Genomic DNA, 19,331 nt, shown 5'->3' with positions numbered 1-19,331 from the left:
CTCATATCCAGCTTCTTGTCCACCGTAATCCCCAGGTTCTTTTCTGCAGAACTGCTGCTTAGCCAGTTGTTCCCCAGCCTGTAGCAGTGCCTGGGATTCTTCCATCCTAAGTGCAGGACTCTGCACTTGTCCTTGTTGAACCTCATCTGAGTTCTTTTGGCCCAATCCTCCAATTTGTCTAGGTCACTATGGACCCTATCCCTACCCTCCAGCATATCTACCTCTCCCCTCAGTGTAGTGTCATCCACAAACTTGCTGAGAGTGCAATCCATCCCATCATCCAGATCATGAATGAAGATGTTGAACAAAACTGGCCCCAGGACCGATCTCTGGGGCACTCCGCTTGATATCAGCTGCCAACGAGACATCAAGCTGTTGATCACTATCCATTGAGCCCAATGATTCCAGAGTGACAATGTCTTTATAGAGTGTCAACAGCTCCAGGATAATGAAGAACAAATATAGGGACAGCCTTATCCCCCCAGAGCAGTATGTGCAGGTGACTTTTTTCAGTCTTACACGGGACATGTAGAAAACTTTGTTTTGAAGTCTTAGACCTTCTAGTTTTGAGCAGGTTTCCACACTCAGTGTGACCGAATTCTCTGTCATTCTTAGTACCGTTTAGCTATGAAACTGGATCACTTTCTCGCCTTGCTGTTGTAGGGGACCGGTAGGGCTAAAATGATATTTTCCTAACAGTATTGGTATATCCTGGAAGACTTTTAAACACATTTTTTTCCTTTTGCAAGATCAGCAAGAACCCATTACAGACTGTAGCTCTAATCATAACTGCGTGGAATGCATGAGCGCATCATTTCACTTATGATTGATTTGTGCCTTTGGGATAGCTGCCAGCTAGCCCATGAGGTCACTGATTGCAATAATGCTGTAAGTGAGAGTGGAAAATTTTAGTATCAAAATGAATAAAGACAGCACAGACCAGCCCTATTCTTGGCTCCCTCTCCACGACTATTCAGGTTGAGCGCAGTGACATCCAGGTGTGAGTGCAGTTTAAAGAGACTTCTGGCACATTATGCTGAAAGATAATGGTACCAATTACCCAGATTGGGTTAGTATTATCCACTGCTTTCTGGGCTTTGCCTTGTCAGGTTATTGTTCCCACTTATAACTCAGCCCTTGGTCAGTCTCCCTGTGTTTCCTGTCTCCATGGTAACATAGGAACTCTGCAAAACTGATCTGATGGTTCAGCTTTTGAGTCAAACTCTGTATTTCACTGAAGCAACAAGACGAATTCTGTTACCGTTAAGCTTAGATATTTTCAGTGAACAGAATTCTCTGCCCTGCAGAGACAGCTAGTGCATGGCTGCTGCAGTTTCAAAAAGTCATCGTATTTGTGAGCTTTTTCCCTTTGCACAAGCAGCAAGGGCTATCTTGGAAATATGATCAATAAAGGAGCTCAGGCTATCTAGCTAACGTCTCACTCTTCTCTTTTCATGTGATGGGTGACACAAGTCTTATAAAAAGCCTCCTGTTTGGCTGATTTAGTGACTACATTAGTGCCTGCTGCTTTCTAGGAAACTGGAGCATGTCGCCAGATAGACACAGGGCACAGTAAGAATACATTTGTTTCTCTGTGGTCATAGCAGTTATCAGCTCCCAGCAGGCCTGGGTGTGTGGTGAGCACTGAACAGTTAGTTCTTATGCTTGTCTAGAAACGGACAAATTACTGTTGGGACAGTCGAAATATTTAGAACTTCTGCCTATAAGGCCTTTTATCTGGAGGGGGAGGATTTTAAATTGCTTCATGACTTTAGCTTTACAATGCCCCATTGAGGCAGCAACTATTAGGTATGTGTTATTGTCCTTATTTTACTAATTAGAAAACCAATGCACAGAAATATTAAGTCACCTGCCAAAGGTCGCACAGGAAGTGTGTTGCAGAGCTGGAATTCCATCCTAGATTGACTCTCAGTTTTGGGCTTTAACTACAAGATGCCCACATATCATGATGATAGGTGCATTATATATGCCTGCAATGAATGGCTTATCATTAGGGCTGGTCTAACATTTTCCTTCAAAATCTTTTTTTGATGGAAAATTGTGGTTTTCTCAAAAAAATCCATTTATTCAAAAAGTGTCTGTTTTTCTCAAAAATGTTCAATTTTTCATCCAAAACCCCCAAACCCAAAAGCTGAAAAAGTTTGGTTGAGAAAAATAACATTGTGTTGTTTGTTGTTTCAGTTTTTTTGGGTGGTGGTGGCGGGGAGAGGGGTGGATGAAACAAAGTTCCACTAAAATTTTCTATGAGAATTCTTTGTTTTCATTTTCTTTGAAATTTTCCATGGCAATAAAAAAACCTGATTATTGCAGTTTATAAGGGTCACCAGCCTCAGACTGATTTGATGAGATCCTCCGAAACACTCAGGATCAGCACCTTAGCTGGCGTAAGTCAGCATAGTGCCACAGACGTCAGTAGAGCTAGTCCAGTTTACATGAGTGCAAGATCTGGCCCACCCTTCTTCTGCCAGACCCACAGAAAGTGAACCAAATCGAACGTTGCTTCCTCTGAGCTTCCCAGCATGCTCTTCTTCTCCAGCTATGTTGGTTACAATGAGCTAAGGTGGGTGAGGTAATAGCCTTTATTGGACCAACTTCTCTTAGTGAAAGAGACAAGCTTTTGAGCTTACATGGAGCTCTTCTTTGGTTCTGGGAAAGGTACTCGTGTCACAGCTAAATTCAAGGTGGAGGAGATTGTTTAGGTGTTAAAACATATTGTAAGAAATCATTCAAAGAGAAGTGGGCAGTTAGCATGCCTACAGTTGTAGGATAAAGGGGGGATTGGTGTAATGAGCCATAAATCCAGGGTCTTTGCTGAGTCCATGATTTCTAGTGTCTAGCAGAGATATGAGTTGAAGCTCCCAGGCTCGTCTTTTGATGGTGTTGTGCAGGTTTCTGTTGAGGACAAGGATGGAGAGGTCAGATACGGTGTGAGCACTTTGTGAAAAATGATCTGATGTTTTTGTCTTTTAATCTTCGGGGCCGGGACCAGCTTTTGTTGCACTTTGTATAGCATCAAGCACCATGGTAGCCCCTCCCATTGCTCAGGAGGGAATTTTGGAACTTCAGAAACCTATAACAAATTGCATTTCTGTACCATCCATCTCAGAACCCTCGGTTGGGCCCTTTGCAGGTTTAATCATTACAATTAATAATAATTAAAAACAGGTGAAAGCAGCAGGGAATAAATGCCTTCCTGAGCTAGTTTGAATGCTGTTGCAAACTGCATGCTCTGAATCTCAGAAAGGAGCCACTGCTACCCATGAAGGCAACGTTACAAAAGGCCCTGGCTGGCTCCCAGGGTCTCAGGCTACTAGTTAGGGCCACAGACAGTCAGCCAGTTCTGCCCCTAACGAGCCACAAGGGAACACAGGCTAATAAAAGATGAAACACGCATACTGGACTGCAGCCACGTCGCTTTATTAGTCACTAGCGAGCCTTTCCAATACATGTGGGATTTCACAGGGAATCAGGATCACCTGTGAGAGCGGCACACCAGGGAAGAGTCGCACAAGCCCGCCCGCGTTTGTTACAAACTGTTGATTCCCGCAGAGTGCCAATAGCATAAAACTCGAGGAACACAGGGTGAACCAGGTCCTCTGTGTATAAAGGCCCATAAGCATGTGGGGCCACAGCTTCGCTCAGCCCCCCCCCCTCACCCCCATACCACCAGACGGTGCAAAGGGGAATTAAAGCTGCCTGAAGAATTCCCCTGGCAGAGAGGGCTTTGGATCAGGCCCTAAAACACTTGGGCTGATGGCTGCTATGCAGCTTTGCTAGAAAACAATTTGTGAAGCCCTACCTGTGTTTTAGTTACATGCAAAAGGTGTTTTTTACTGGAACAGAGGAAATCAGTTTGAGTGTGTCTGGGGGTGAGGGGACCACACAATAGTTCGAACCACAGTATATTCTGTGCAGGAACATGGCCAGGAACCAGCGCAGCTGACCCTAGGGTTCCTTGGTGCTGCTAAGGAGATCAGTAGCACACTAAGTTAGCAAGAGTACACATGTATCAGCAAAGCAACAACTGGCCTCTAGTTTGTCTGTGCAAAGGCTCTTCTGCCGTTGACTCTTCATTGGCTAAACAGGCTTTATATTGTGGTATCGGGCCTCTGAATTCTGCAAAATCCTGTGCACTAGGTACCTGATTCAAAGCCTAGTGAAATGAATGGGAATTTGTCTATTGAATTGAGTGAGCTTTGACCGACCTTCTAAATGAGTAATGTACATGAAACAGGTCTCTTCCAGTAGCCCCTTCCACTGTCAGGCTTTTCTATTTTCATAGCATAATACAATTACTTTAAATGAGTATCCTGGCAAAATCTGGGGCAGCCTGCTCTCTGCAGCCAGCAGGTGCTACCAAACCCATTGTTCGTGATGCTAGCCAAATTGGTGCTTAGCCACACCTCCTAGTTGCCAGACTGCTCCAACCTCGGGTTCTTCAGGAGATGGTTCCTTTTGGTGTGGTAGCTTCTAAGAAAGCATAATGATTCTGCCCTCCTTCACCCCGGGTGAGCATGTGCCCATGGGTGTGTAAAGAGACTCTTTAATCCATCTCTCCATTGTGGAGTGCCCGGGAAAGGTCAATATTATTTTTATGAAAATTATGTATGCCTTCGTTTCCCCATTCCCTGTTGTATTGCTACCTACTTGGTCTCAAGGGGTTAATGTCTTTCCAGAGACCCTCACATAAATATTGAATGGTCTTGGTCTACACGACAGAGTTAGGTCAACTCAAAGCAGCTTATGTAAACCTAACTATGTCAGTGTCTACACTACAGCCTTGCTCCCGCTCATGTAAATGCTCTACTACACTGACATAATAACTCCACCTCCACGAGTCACGTAGGGCTTATGTTGGTGTAGCTCCGCTCTGTGAAATTGACAGGATAGCTGGCTCCCCAGCTGGGCTGCTGCCCAGTCTCCTCTCCAAGTCCTGCTGCCAAACCCGGCTCCTGGCTTGAGCTGCTGCCTGGGCTCCCCATTGGGAGCCCTGCTGCCCCCCAGGGTGCTGGGTCCCCACTCCCCACTGGGAGAAGCCGGAAGAAGCCCCAGGCTGCTTTTCCCCCTGCTCCTGGCTGGAAGCAGGAAGATGAAAAGCCCAAGGAGGTTGCGGGGGTGGGGGGGGAGAGGCAGTTGGGTTCCCAGTGGGGACCTGTGGGGAGCTGCGCAGAGCTGAGAGCCCAGGCTCTTAGGCCCCAACACTACCCCTCTTCAGTTGGTGGATGTGCTCCTGGTGGGGATGCGCACCACCAACAGAAGGAGGGCAGCGTGGACATCAGCCACCGCAGTAATTACTGTGGTAACTGTAAGTTGACCTAACATAGGTTAAGTTAAGATTGTAGTGTAGACATACCCTAAGAAGTGTAGGTCACGTAGATGAGTCTGAGTTGGCCTGAATGAACTCAGAATTGTTAACACATGAATAGAGCTACCTTGGAGCCCAATAATGGGACCATTATGTTTTAATGACTGCCGGCCAAAGAGACTTTTTGGAATAGATGATTACCTGACTACACTGCTCCCCTACTTGAACCTAGAGTGGGTGGGCCAGCACACATGAAAACAATGTGACTGGAACTTGAAACACAGGCCACCGGAGTTCAGAGACTGAGTCAAGAGGCTTGGTACAAGTGAGAGAGGGCATTCCACTTGGGCCTGTTGGCAGGGCCAAAGAGACGTGGGGCAGGCAAGCAGCCTGTCTTCCTTCCAGGCAAGGGCAAACAGGGACCCGCCTTACCAAGCTAGGGGACACGGACAGGTTAGGGGAGGCTTTTCTTCACCATTTTAATCCAGTGTCTGAGTACTGAATTCCTGCTGACTGGTAAATAATGTCTTGTTTTGCCAAGGCTGCCCTGTGTCCCTGCACAAGTCTGCTGTCTGCCTGGCTCCAAGGAGGGTAACTCTGCAATGTGGGAACCCAGCTCATCTGGCCCTGCTGAAGGATCCTCCATGAGAAACAGAGGTGCTGATCCAGGGACCCCGTCTTGGAGTCATGGGACCCCCATTGAGCACAGAGGAGGCCCAATCACTGAGAAGGGCTCGCGCCCAGAAAGTTTGCAGAAAGGGACAGCTGCATAGCATACCCTATATCATGACACATACCCTAGCAGATCAGTGCAGCACAGGGCAGGATTTTGCTATTGATCAGAGGTTCCAGTGAAGCCTTGATCCAGTTCTGCCAACACACCCATTAGCTCTGTATTTATCCTACCAAGGAGATAGGAATAATTGACACAATTTCATTTAGAGCTTATCCTTAGTTAATTAATTGAATTTAATTATCTATTTTTTCTTCCCCCCCCTTAATAAACTAATAATCTAGTAGCTGAGACACCTGATCAAAGTGTTGAAATATTTCCCAGAGTGGCTAATGGGAAGCTGTGAGATTCCTTTCCCATGTGCCCTGGTGACGAGACAATGTTCTATCTCAGCTAATCTCCTTTCTCTCCCTCTAGATTTTTATAGCATATGCACCCCCATGAGCTCTAAACCCCTGGGATGAATATCACCAAGCAACACTCCATTCTCCCATGCATCATATGTCACTCGACTTCTTCAAGTGTACCCACTTCAGGCCACCAGGGACCGTGCCCATCTCTGTTTTCAGCACCTTTCACAATGGGAGCTGATCTGTAAAGAGGCTTGTAAGCTAAAGGATCACTAACATCTGCTCGGTGATAGCAAGCTCACTGGCACATTTACTGGCCCACCTTTACATTCACCACATTGCAAAACCTCTGGCTATTAGCTTGGCAGAGTTTCCACCCAGCCGCCATCTGACTGTGAAATCTCACCAGGCCGTTCGAACTTTTCTTTTGCGTAACTTAAAATGTAGCTTTCTGCTGATCACTGCAAAATGGCCCTGCTGCAAGCCACAGGGACCTTTCCCTGAGGACTGACTGACTGGTGCCCCCTTCTGCGCTCAAACCTTCCCATTCATTTCCAGTCATTTCAGAATGTGTTGGTGACATTTTCTTTTTAGTCACTGTTTGTTACCTGTGGCAAAAGAGGCCAGTCCTGAGTCTCTGGGCATTAACCCAGATGGAGAGACACAAATTCCCCTAAGCATTTGCTTACCTGGCCCTAGCTAATTGTTCTAAGGGTTAGTTTAACTTCCTGGCTAAAATAAAGAACTTGTGCTTGACTTTTACCCTTGTTTATCCAGACTCAGAATCAGCTTATTGCTTTGCAAACCAGGCCAACACTCATTGTACTATTGCTTAACTGTGCTTCCTGAAAGAGTACACCATGTCTTCTTCATCTGCCTCCATGATCCAAATGGGTAGGGCTGGGGGAAGCATCCCCAAGTGTGGAAAGGTTACATGAGATAAATGCAAACCCTGGAAAATTCCCCGCTCCTGTTCATAGTACACTCATCACTTTGGAAAGCTGGCTTGCCGACTTCCTCCGTGGGAGAATTATCTGCCTGGACACACAATTATAAAGGGGCTGGCAACCAATGTGCTCCTAGGTGTCTATGAAGGTAGTGTTAGTCTGTAAGGCTGGCTTTGTGTGTTTGTGTGTGTGAGTCATTTTGAAGGCATTGCATGTCAGACTCAGAGAGACAACCACATTGCTTCCACGGCCATCTCATTCTCCGATGTCGCCGTTCATAGGGTAGACCTCGTCTGCGCTGCATCCTCCATGGATAGTTGGGCTACAGGATAATGTATGGCTTTGCACTGTTTCCTGATAGGACAGTTGTGCACCTGGCTAAAGTGTCAAGCAGAAGGGACCATCAATGAGCTGAGAGAGTTTCAGGCCTGTCCCTAAAACCCAGGTGACAATCGTGACAATTGGCACACTGCCTGGTAACCTCAGCAGAGCGGTCAAGCCCTGAGCTCTGCTGTGGCCCTGAGAGGTTGGGGGGAAGCATATTGATGGGTGGATAGAGTGGGACGCTTGCTCTGCTCCTAACTCTGCTGTGTCCTGTTTGTGTCAGCTGTTTTTTTTTAAAGCAGCCACTAATTTTGGGAGCCCAGCTTGGGAACCCTGGGTGTGTTGGATTAAGCATGCAAAAAACAAAAGCATCCAGAAGCAGAGCTTACTTTTAAGCGGCCTTCCCCCAATGTCCAGTCCCTAACCTTTTACCAGCATGTCATTCAAATTGGGTGGGGGTGGGGTAAATACATGCGGGGCAGAATTCTTGGTGCGTTCCCTTGGGGTGTCATTTAAAAAAAACTAGACCGGGCTAAAATTACTGGGGCAGCCTCACCTTAGATCCGAGCCCCCCAGTCATTGCCCTCAGCCTCCCACTATGGCAGCTCAAGGCTGGTGTTGGTTAAAGAAATGTATTCACCTTTGTAGAAAGGGGAAAATAATGCTTTAGGCAGGACACCCAGTTTGAAAGGCTGTATTTAGCATCTTGATGTCATTGGCGCGTGCTCGAGCTAATCCATTTCCAATCTTGCCGCCCTCCCGTCTCACGTAGCGTTATCCGTCCTCGTGACTGGTATAGTAAATCTTGGAGTCCTTGGGCCCTTTAGCCATGGGCCAGTTTCTTGTCCATGGTAACTTTCCATTGAGGAGGGTGTGGGACAGTGTTGCTAGTAGAGGGGATTCGCAGTACTGGAGCCCATCAGCACCATAGCAGAGCTGCAGTTAAACTAGCCTGGGGCCAAGCGGCAGATCTGGGGCCAAATTCAGAGGTGACGTAAACAAAATGCTAGGGGCTGGAATGAAGTGCTGTAGCTGGACTGCCTTGAGTGACAACTCTTGAGCTTTCTGTTAGTGGCTATGCCCGCCCCTTTGCTCCTCCCTTGGTGGGGAACTTGCGCCCGCTGGGTCAAACCAATGCCTAGCGCGGCAGGGCGATACACCCTGCATTTCCCTGTGTAAAATGTCTTCTTGCGCCCTGAATGGCGTCATCCGCCCGCAGTGGTGGGCAGGCACATCCTGCACCCCTTCCCGTGGCTGGTGCCTGTGCTGATTTACGTTCCACAAGGGGGCGCCACAACAACCCAGCTGTTGCATCCTCCTGGAAAAGTCCTAGCGAATGTCACAGAGCACATGGTAGCTTTACTGCTCATAGCTGATTGTTTGTATGTCCGGTCAGCTAAAAAATCATCACCTTGTCTGGAATGAAATGCTACTGGCAATACGGGGCATTACAATACGGGGCATTATACATGCTTTAGAGAGGCAAAGTTTGGCTGCCCCGTTGTGCCCATTTGATAAGGGATGTTTGATCAGGGCCGGCCAAGATTGCCTGGCGTTTCATGGGAGTCAGACATACCACCAGCAGAGCTGTTCTAAGAATTGTCACACAGGTAAAGCTCAATGAGCCATCCCTCCTGCCTCTGACAATGACTGATAACTTTGTTTACCAAACATTTCCCAGCACTGTGGGTCTCTTCCATTTCCATTTGCCTCTCCACTGAGAAACGGTGAAATACAAAGTTTTTAAAATGCATGCGCTTAACTTTAAAAAGCATGAGATTAAAAATAAAACATTAATTGGTGAGGGTTTTTTTAAAAATTTGCCTTCCCATTTACAGACCCATTAGGGTTCATGTTTTCAAGCTTTTATCTCCAACAAATTAAAAAATAAACATTCTTAAAAAATCCAAGATTCTCATATTATCAAATGCCTCCAGAAGCAGGAGCTTTAAGAAAACAACAAATGTCACAAGGCTCACGAAAGTTGGCAAAACTACAAAATCAATTCTTTTTCTTCTGACCAGTTTGTACCCATTTTCAGAGAGTTGCTGTTGGGTGCACTGGAGGCTGGATATGTGTTGGTTGCTTATGGATTGCAATATAATTCAAGGATTGTCCTTTATTTCTTGTTACTAATACTTTGACTTGCTGTGCCTCCCATATGGATTTTTTTTTTTGAATCCTCAATGATGGTTCCCTCTGAATCATAAGCTGTTACTAAGTAGCTATAAACGAGCCTTTCTCCTTTCCTAGCCGCCAAACAATTTACAAGGAATTTTTTAAAAGAAAATGAAATGAGTCTAAATTGTCCTTTTCATCATTGTGGTTGCTAACCAGCGCACTCTGATTTGTGGCATGTAAGTGTACCTGGCTCAGAAGATTGTTAATGGGATATACAGAGACGCTCACCTTCTTGAAAGGATTACAAGTCTACCTTTGAGTTCTGCCATTTAGACTTACCACACTGTTACTCCTGAGGGTCTGCTGCACCAAAAAAATAAAAATTCTGTTCACACTATTTTAAAATTCTGCAAATTTGTATTTGTCAAATAAATGTGAAGGCTCCGGTATGGCATTGGGGAGCAGAGGCTACTGGCTGCACAGAGGTGGAGATCACTGTTCAGCCCCCCCATCACTGTTCAGCCCCCCCACTCCCCCTGGGACACAGACTCAGCAGCGAGGCTGCACCCAACCCTGACACAGCACAAGGGCTGGGCCTGCCCCAGAAACACCCCAGGGCCCTGCCCCACTGTGCGAAGTGCACCAGGTGTAGGCAGGCAGGCTCAGCAAGGCAGAATCCAAGGGGCTCAGTGAAGGGGCTCCGTGTGGGGGGATCCAGGTGTGGGTTGAGAGGGTTCTGTGTGAAGCAATCTGGGTGCAGTGGCTCAGTGGGGGATCCAGGTGTGGGGGTGGATCTGGATGCAAGGGGGCTTGCTAGGGTGGTGTAGGTGCAGGGGAAGTGCGGCTCATGAGGGTGGGTTCTTGGTGCAAGGAGGGTGAGGCTCAGTGGGAGGGTCTGGATGCATGGGGTTTGGTGGATGAGGGAGCAGCTCCCTGTCCAGGGATCCCTCCCTCTGAAGCTGAGCAACAACAGATGCAGGGAGGAGAAGGAGGTTTGCAGAGCTTCCTACAGCTGGGAGAGACATCTGGGGCTGGGGCTGGCATGGCTTTGGATGCCGTTCAGGGGAAGAGAAAGATCTCCACAGCACAGCTGGGACTAGCAGCTGAGCCCGGCTCAGGATAGGAGCCTCCAGCCATGTCTTCCCCAGTCCCGCCCCCTGCCCCATAGTGATTTACCTCTCTGCCAGCTGCCCTGGGCACCCAAAACATACCGCTGGGGAGGGTTGCATGACTGCTCTTGTGGCTTCCCTTTGCTTCCCCGTCAGAAAGTCATTTTTCTGCAGGGAAGCAAAGAAATTGGAGGGTGACATAAATTCTGCACCTGCACAGTGGCCTGTGAAACACCTCCATGTGGTGCACATTGCAGCTCCACTGACTATATACACCAGACAGACACAGTGCGAAACTAAGCTGAGAAGCCTGGTCCTTCAGCCTCAAATCACCTGAGTGAAAGATACTCTCGCTAAATGCTGCTAGTGCCTGTATTCCTTCGGGGGGCCCAGCCGCGAAAGGGCAAAGCCCGCTAACACCCGCTCGCTCCAAATGGAATAGCACATTGCCATCCCCGTAGCCCTCTGCTGGAGGGCACACTGGGGTGGAATGTGGCTGCTCCAGCTACAAAGTATTCACCTCCTCTAGCAACAGGAAGGTTGTGGAACCCGGGCAGCTTTTAAAGCTCTCCCCTACAGCCCTGCCTAGTCACAGCCAAGGGAAGCAAATTGACAGCCAAGTCCACGGATGAGCTGTAAAAGGATTTTCATGGTGGACGTTTCAACTCCATTGTGTTTCCGTTTGCGGTGCTTGGTAGCGATGAGCGTAGTTCAGCGGTTTCATCGTCCCAGCCTATGAGTTCACTCGGGGCCAGTCACACAGGCTTGAAAGCCCCTGCAGCAGCGCACACTCAGATAATTGGATACATGTAATTAATACCAGCAGCTGTAAGGAAAGGCGTTCAGGCCAATCCCCTCTAAGATTACAGTTTGTTTGCAAAAGGGGCAAGCCCTCGCTCGACATCTTTATGAGAAACTCCCCCCACGCTGCTTTTCACCCATTTAAGCCCTGCATTGCCCCTTTGCAGGTTGGGTTTAGGGTAGGGGGAGGCAGGCGGAGCTGCCTTGCATGGGATTACCCACTATTCCTGTTCACTGAAGAGAGGGGCTCTATGCTAGGCCCTTGTCCAGGAACCCTTTGAGGTCAGGCTGCACTAGGGGGCTACTGGATTAGGACCGATGGCTCAATACTTGTGGTTCAGAATCCCAGAGAAACTGTGGCCTGCCTGTGGGTTTCTGTTTGCTCGTGTTTTTTGAGTGAGAGGTGGATTTCATCCTTTTAAAAGCCTCCAGGAGCTGAAATTCTTATCCTGACCCGTGAGGGTACCGTTAATTAACTCTCTGGTTTGCATTTTTCACCTGCAGGCATGGCACACAAATTGAGCCCAAGAGCAGCAAGTTCTGGCTCATCAGTCTTGCAGAAACCTGAAGGGCAGGCGATTTCTTGGACTCTTCTGAGGCAAAAGGCTGAAGGAGTAATTGCTCTCATTTGTTTTGTCTCGACGTGCATTGAGTGACATGGGCATGCTGGTGTGTAGAGCACAGACAGATTCTGTGGCTTGTTCAAATCTGCCTTACGTGCCACTGGAGATATGCAGCAGCCCAGCTGGCGAATGTCTTGGACACATCCTATCAAATGCCTTTGAGAAAGCGATATCATTATTAATGCTTATTGCTCAGTTCACTGGACACCCAATAATATTCATCACCTCTTATAGAATAACTTTCCATTGGAAATCTGAGCTATGCTGCATTACACATAGGGTTTCCAACTTTCTAATTTCAGAAAACCCAACACCCTTTCCCCACCCCCTTCCCTGAGGCTCCACCCCCACAAACTCCATCCCCCCTCCCTCCATTGCTTACTCTCCCCACCCTCGCTCACTCTCACTGCAAGGCCCAAGCAGGCACCAGGAGAAGGCTAGGGGCTGCAACAATTTGACCCCTACATTCCATCTCCCTCATTCAAATACCCTTCACCTCACCAGGGAGAGATTTTAAACACCATTGTAAAATTAATTGCCCCCCAAAAGAGTCCCACTCATGTGCAATGAGCGAGACTAAAGAGACCATTTCAGGATCATCTTCTTGCCTTCACCCAACTGTCCTGGTAGGGGATCCAGTAATGCTTCAGCCACTGACTGCAGAAACTGACCCCATCCCTATTTTACCATCCAGCTAACTACTAGATTTTCTAGTGTTGTTTCAAGTTTTTTCACCTGTACTGTGTCCTAGATTTGTCCCAAAGCAGGTTGAGAGGAAATATGTTAGAATGTCACACACAGTGTGACCATCTGTCCTTCGTTCGGTGCTCAGTGTTCCACTTACACATCAAATCAAAAAATATTGTCTTGTGTACACCAATAATCAGGCAAAGGATTGTGCACTGTAATACAATATGTTATTTGTATATGAGTGTGTGTCATAAATAAAACATTGGGGAGGTGCCCTTAAAAATAAACTTTCTCCTATAATTTCCAGGTTGTCCTTTATTTGAAACAGAAAGGGTCTGTATATGGGTGTGAGGGAGATTACCATAGCCAGGGACTAGCTCATCCGTTTCAGGAACCTCAGGCCTCGTGAAGCTATGCATTCCCTGATGCCAGGCCCCTTTTGTGCTGCCCGCGGTGTTGGCACCATCGGACCATGTGACCCACTTACTTTTTGCAGACTCCGACGGTCCCCCACCAGTGTGAAGTGCCAGGCTTTGCTCACAGCGATGTCTGGCTGCTGGTGTGGCTCCTGAGGCCCTCCGCTGACTGGGTGGGTTGCAGTGGCCAGTGGTGGAGGCCGGACCAGTCCCACTGCAGCTCCCCGGGATGCACTGACAGAGACACGTCCAAAACCACACTAACCTACACACACCACCTGCATGGGGGGACTGGCCAGCACAGCCACCTATGCTAGCAGCTGCTGTGTCCCACTTGCTGGGAGGGAGTGTGTGTGTCCCCTCTAATTTTTCCCACGCATGTGCAGAAAGAATTTTGTTATGTGCACCAATATGGAGGTGATGTGTGACACATCACCTTCATGTTGGTGCACATAACAAAATTCATGTGGCGGGGTGGGGCTGAGGGATTCGGAGTGATGGGAGGGGTACTCAGGGCTGGGGCAGAGGGTTGGGGTGCAGGGTGATGAGGGCTCTGGCTGAGGCTGCAGGTTCTGGGGTGGGGCCGGGGATGAGGGGTTCAGAGTGTGGGAGGGGACTATGGCCTGGGGCAAAAGGTTGCAGGTGAGGGGTAGTGAGGGCTCTGGCTGGGGGGTGCGGGCTCTGGGGTGGGGCCAAGGATGAGGGGCTCAGGGCTGGGGCAGAGGGTTGCGGGTGCAGGGTAATGAGGGCTCTGGCTGGGGGTTCAGGCTCTGGGGTGGGGCCGGGGATGAGGGGTTCGGAGTGTGGGAGGGGACTATGGCCTGGGGCAGAGGCTTGCAGGTGAGGGGTAGTGAGGGCTCTGGCTGGGGGTGCGGGCTCTGGGGTGGGGCTGGGGATAAGGGGTTCGGAGTGTGGGAGGGGACTATGGCCTGGGGCAGATGGTAGGGGCGGTGCAGGGGCGGGAAGGGCTCTGGCTGGGGATGTAGGTGGGGCTGGGGATGAAGGGTTTGGGGTCCAGGCTGCCCCAGGGCTACAGCGGGAAGAGAGGACTCCCCGCAGCTCTCTCTCTCCCCACAGCAGCACCTGGGTTGGAGGGGGAATAGGCAACTCCGCCATGGCGGGGCTGGCTTGGGGCACCTCTCCCCCGAGCTGCGGCAGGTCCATCCAGGGCTGGGCTGGGGCTGCACAGCTTAGATGGAACTAATTGTGTCTACACAGCAATTAAAGCTGGCTGCCCACTGTCTGCTGACTGGGGCCCACTGTGCGGCTGTTTGGGCTAGCTGAACCCCCAAGCTCTGAGACTCTTCAGAGAGCCCAAATGTCTGTGCAGTGATGTTACAGCGGAACAGCAGAACGGGAAAAGAGCAGTGCTCCATCTAGTCCGGTGTCTCCCCCCTGACATTGCTGATAACACTGCATTACAAGCGACGGTCGCTGGGAGCCCCAGGCGGCAGGGCTCCTAGGCGCGCACGACTGCCCTGGACCCCGCACCTGCCTAGAGACGGCCTTGGCCCTGGGGCCCGGAATTGCTGTCGGGAGGCCTGATTCTGACTCCTGCAGTATCAACAGAGCTGTTACTATGTTCTAATCAGTTACACCCATGCTAACGAATGCATGGCATGGGGGGGGGGGCTGCACAGATCTCAGTGAGGGCATAATTTTGCTTTCAGAACATTTATTATTGGTGAAGACGAGTCGTAAGTCAAGTCCCACAACTGGACTCTCCAGTCCAGGTGGCATTCAGGAAAAAGACATCCTTTTATTTATAAATTGATTACGTTGGAAAGGGGACCCACTGAGCGTCACTAAACATGGATCAATACCATTTCACCGTCAATCTTCAGATAACCGGTCTAATGGGATCTTGTAGCCCTGGGAGTGGGAACAAGTAAATCAATAAATAAGGAGATAGGCTAAAGAAGTTAGGAGGAATGTACCATACTGACCCTGTGATTGCAGCCCCATCACCTCATATTAAATCCCGTTGTTCCAGGTCTAAAATAGCTCACACATTTAAAAATGCGCTGGGCTAAAATTTGGCATAAGGGTTGATCCACCTGAGAGGTGATTTTTTTTCTTTTTAACACCAATTATTTTAATTGCTTAGCCACCACTTTCTGTTTTGAGCTCAGCAAATGGCATGTAATTTGAGGGATTCAGGTAATTGTTCTGCCAGTTTCTAGATCTCACTTAGTTTAATTTTCAAATAGGACATAAGGTCTTTCAGACAATAGAAAACATCTCATTAAACGGACAATTTATGGCTAGATTGTGCAACTCTTACTCAGGTGGGTGAACACCCACTAACCTGAGTCGCTACACTAAAGTCACGGCCACTACTGTAAGTGCTCACCAGAGTGAGGAAGGGTTCAAATCAACGGGAAGACTTGTGTACGTGCTCACTAGTGTAGTCATCCAAGGCAGTGGGACTACATGCGTTAGTAAGGACAGCACAATTTAGCCCTTATTTTTATTTTAATTAAAATGCACTTTGCACCTGGCCAGGTGTTTCTGTTGGTTCCTGCTCAAGCACAACAGGGAAATTTCCCAAACCCTCCTTTCTCTCTGGTTTGCAAGCACGCTGAACTCCTAGCTGTTATGTAATGCACTTGGAAACGAAGCTTGTTTTCCTCCCAATTTGTCGTGGTTTCATCTTGTTGCCATTTCACATCCCATTGTTCTCATCTCACTGGATTTAGCTTTAATTTTCCTTTAACAAAATGATTTCTGTAGCCTAGGAAAGCAACTTTTGAAATGCCCTTGCTCCAAGGTAGCTTTGTTGCTGCCTAAATAACAATATTACCTGGAGAATCAAATGTGGTTTTAATAAGTGATGAAGTCACATTGAAATAAATTTCAGAGTGGTAGCCGTGTTAGACTGTATCAGCAAAAGGAACAAGGAGTACTTGTGGGACCTTAGAGACAAATTTATTTGGGCATAAGCTTGTGCCCAAATAAATTTGTTAGTCTCTAAGGTGCCACAAGTACTCCTCATTCTTTTATTGAAATAAATGGGTCTCTTGCAACTACCATTTTGGTGGGATCTTATCTCCCGTTTGCTAATGACATTAGGGTGAAATCCTGGTCCATTGAAATCAATAGCTAAACTCTCATTGAGTTCAATGGGGTCAGGATTTTACCCTTAGTGCCCAGAAAGCTATCCTGATAGCACTGGAAAGAGGCAGGCATGGTACACACAGCTGCTGTGAAGGCATGTCCCAAGCTCTTACCCTGCATGCAGTTCTGTGCATAACTCTCAGTCCTGACCTGCTCAGTTCCTGCTAGCCGCTTCCTACTACACTCAGCTGAATGATGCTTTTTTGTGCACAGACTGAGCTCTCCACTTACCTGTGAGGGGAAACTGGACTGGATCCCTGATTGTAGGGATGTAGCCAGGGTAGCATCCCGGAGCAGAGGCTTGCATCTAGGTGGGCTCGGCCACTGCAGTGATGAGGGCCAGGTGAGTAACTAGCTAGAGATCCACCATGCTCCTCTGAGAGGAGAATATTACCTTTGAGATACACCATGCAGGCGTTCAAAAATAGAGACCAGAGGTTATAATAAAAAAGATAAGAGATTTAGGGCCTGATCCAAAGTCACTGAAGTCTGTCAAAAGACGCTCATCACTTTCAGTGGGCTTTGGATTAGTGCCCTCAACTCAGACCCCCCACCCAGCCCACCTTCGGGGGGACTTTGCATAGCGAGAACAACTCTCCAGTGCCATTCCTGAGAAAGACATGGGAGAGGAAAAACATTAATAATAATAAACGAGGCACCAGTAGAGGCTCAAAAATATGCAGTGTAGCTCTTGGGTTTTTGTAGGACCAGTGAAACTTCTTGTGCACCGCAAATGGTGTTCACTGTGCAACTCCTTCCGTCAGCAGCGAACTCTTGCCCCACAAGCAGAGCAGCGAGGGACCAGAGATCAAAGTGAAAGAGAAAGCACCAGTACAGTGTATTGACTCTATTTACCCCTACGAGTGGTGTGGAGGGAGCCTCTACGCCTCTGCTATCAGTCACTCCCTATCACTGTCACAATGAACAAATGTAATGAAGCCTGTTATTAATGGTCACCAGGGGGACTGATCTGTCTCTGGACATTTTAACAGCTGGCTGAATAGCGTAGTGTAATGAATATGAGGAAACTTCCCTGGGATCTGAGAATGTGCTGGCCATTAAGATCGGCTGCCATGTGAGCACAGGTTTCTCAGCAGACAGAAGGGAGTCCGTTTTGACTCCGTGTTCACCTTGAAATGAATGATGTGTTTGGACAGCGCCAAGCACAATGGGGTGGTGGTCCATGATGGGGCGTTGTAAGCACTGCCCCAATACAAATACTAAATGACTATCCTTTCACCAACCTCGCACGACCGTTGAGAAGGTTTGGTATTGGAAATTAAAATGTCTTTACTATTAGCTGATCTCAAAAATGTCCCCATCTAAAATCACTAGCCAAAAGGGAGTTTTAGTTGTGCCATGGCATTATTTGTGCAACAGCATCACGCGGGCTGCGTACACATGCCATTGTGCACCAGGCTGTACAGGCATCTACAGCACTGAAAACAACCATTTTATAATAGAAAAGAGGCTGAAGAAAACATATGATAAAAAAGGGGACAGGATTGAAGTTTTAAGCATAAAAATATTAGCAAAAAGAGAAAATGGGGACACCAGAAAAGCCAAAGGAATGAGTGTGAATAGCAAAGGTCTGATACATACCACTCACTCTTGGGGGGTCGTGTGCATCATGGGGATGCAAGGACCTAATTGTGTAAAGACTTACACACATGCTTAACTTTACACTGTTAGTTCCTGTTGCCATCAGTGGACCTACACAACATGCATAAAGTTAAGTGCATGCTTAAATCTTGGCTGGATTGCGGCCTAAATCTCCCTGAAGAATAATTGTGTCTCTCAGAGCTGCACAGTGGATCTTGTCTCCAAGAACTTGGGCAAAAGTTGCAAAAGGAATTGAGAACAGTCATGTAGATGTGACAAGCAAATTCTGTTCTTAGGTTACACCATGCAGTAGAATCACAAATAGAGATCAGAGGTTCTTACAAATCCACCCTGATGATTACTAAATCAAAGATTAATAAATCACAATTTGACATACAGGGGATAAATAGAGAGCTCAGTTTTAGTTTGGGGTTTATTTACATTCAGTTTCACTTTAAGGGTCTCAGTGCTGCAATGTTTGGGTGAAAACACTGCGGGGAAATGGTTGTTTGCTTAAAAACATCTGTTTCCATTGGCATAAAAATAACCCAGGAAGATATTTCTGTTGGTCTTGATTTGGCAAAATCCTTGTGTATATCTGTTTTCTTCTGATGCAGAATAATGGAAAGTGCCCATTACACAGTTTCCAAGCGCCCTGTCAATTATTTAAAATTACAAAAGCAATACCAATTTCAGTCAGCTCACGCCTTCTCACAAACAGCAGCTCAAAATACAAATAAAGACATCCCAGTACTTCAGCCAGTTCTTACATTTCCCTTATCTCTCTGCAGAGGCCAGGGAAAACAAGTGGGCCCTCCAATCAGCAAATCCAGAGTATTTCAGTGTGCCCTGAATATTGGTATATCCAGGGTTAAATCTGATTGGATAGTAAAACTCTCCCATGAGGTAGGTATTGTTATAATCTGCCCCCTGCCCCTTTATAATAGATATTAACTGAGGCGCAAAAGAATTCATGGCCGGTTTGCAGATGAGCAGAGCTCTCACAACACCTAGTGAAGTCAACACCTCTGAAAATGAAGCATTCGGTGATTTGCCTGCAGGGCTGGCAATAGAGGCAAGGAGCCGGGATGCCCAATTCCCTGCATTAGCTGCAGATCTCTCTGGCATTTTCCACATGCGTCCCACATGTAGAACTTCCATTCACGTCAATG

Source organism: Lepidochelys olivacea (assembly GCF_965140295.1).
Source record: "Lepidochelys olivacea isolate rLepOli2 genome assembly, chromosome: 9".
NCBI lineage: Eukaryota > Metazoa > Chordata > Testudines > Cheloniidae > Lepidochelys > Lepidochelys olivacea.
This window is presented reverse-complemented; position numbering follows the sequence as displayed.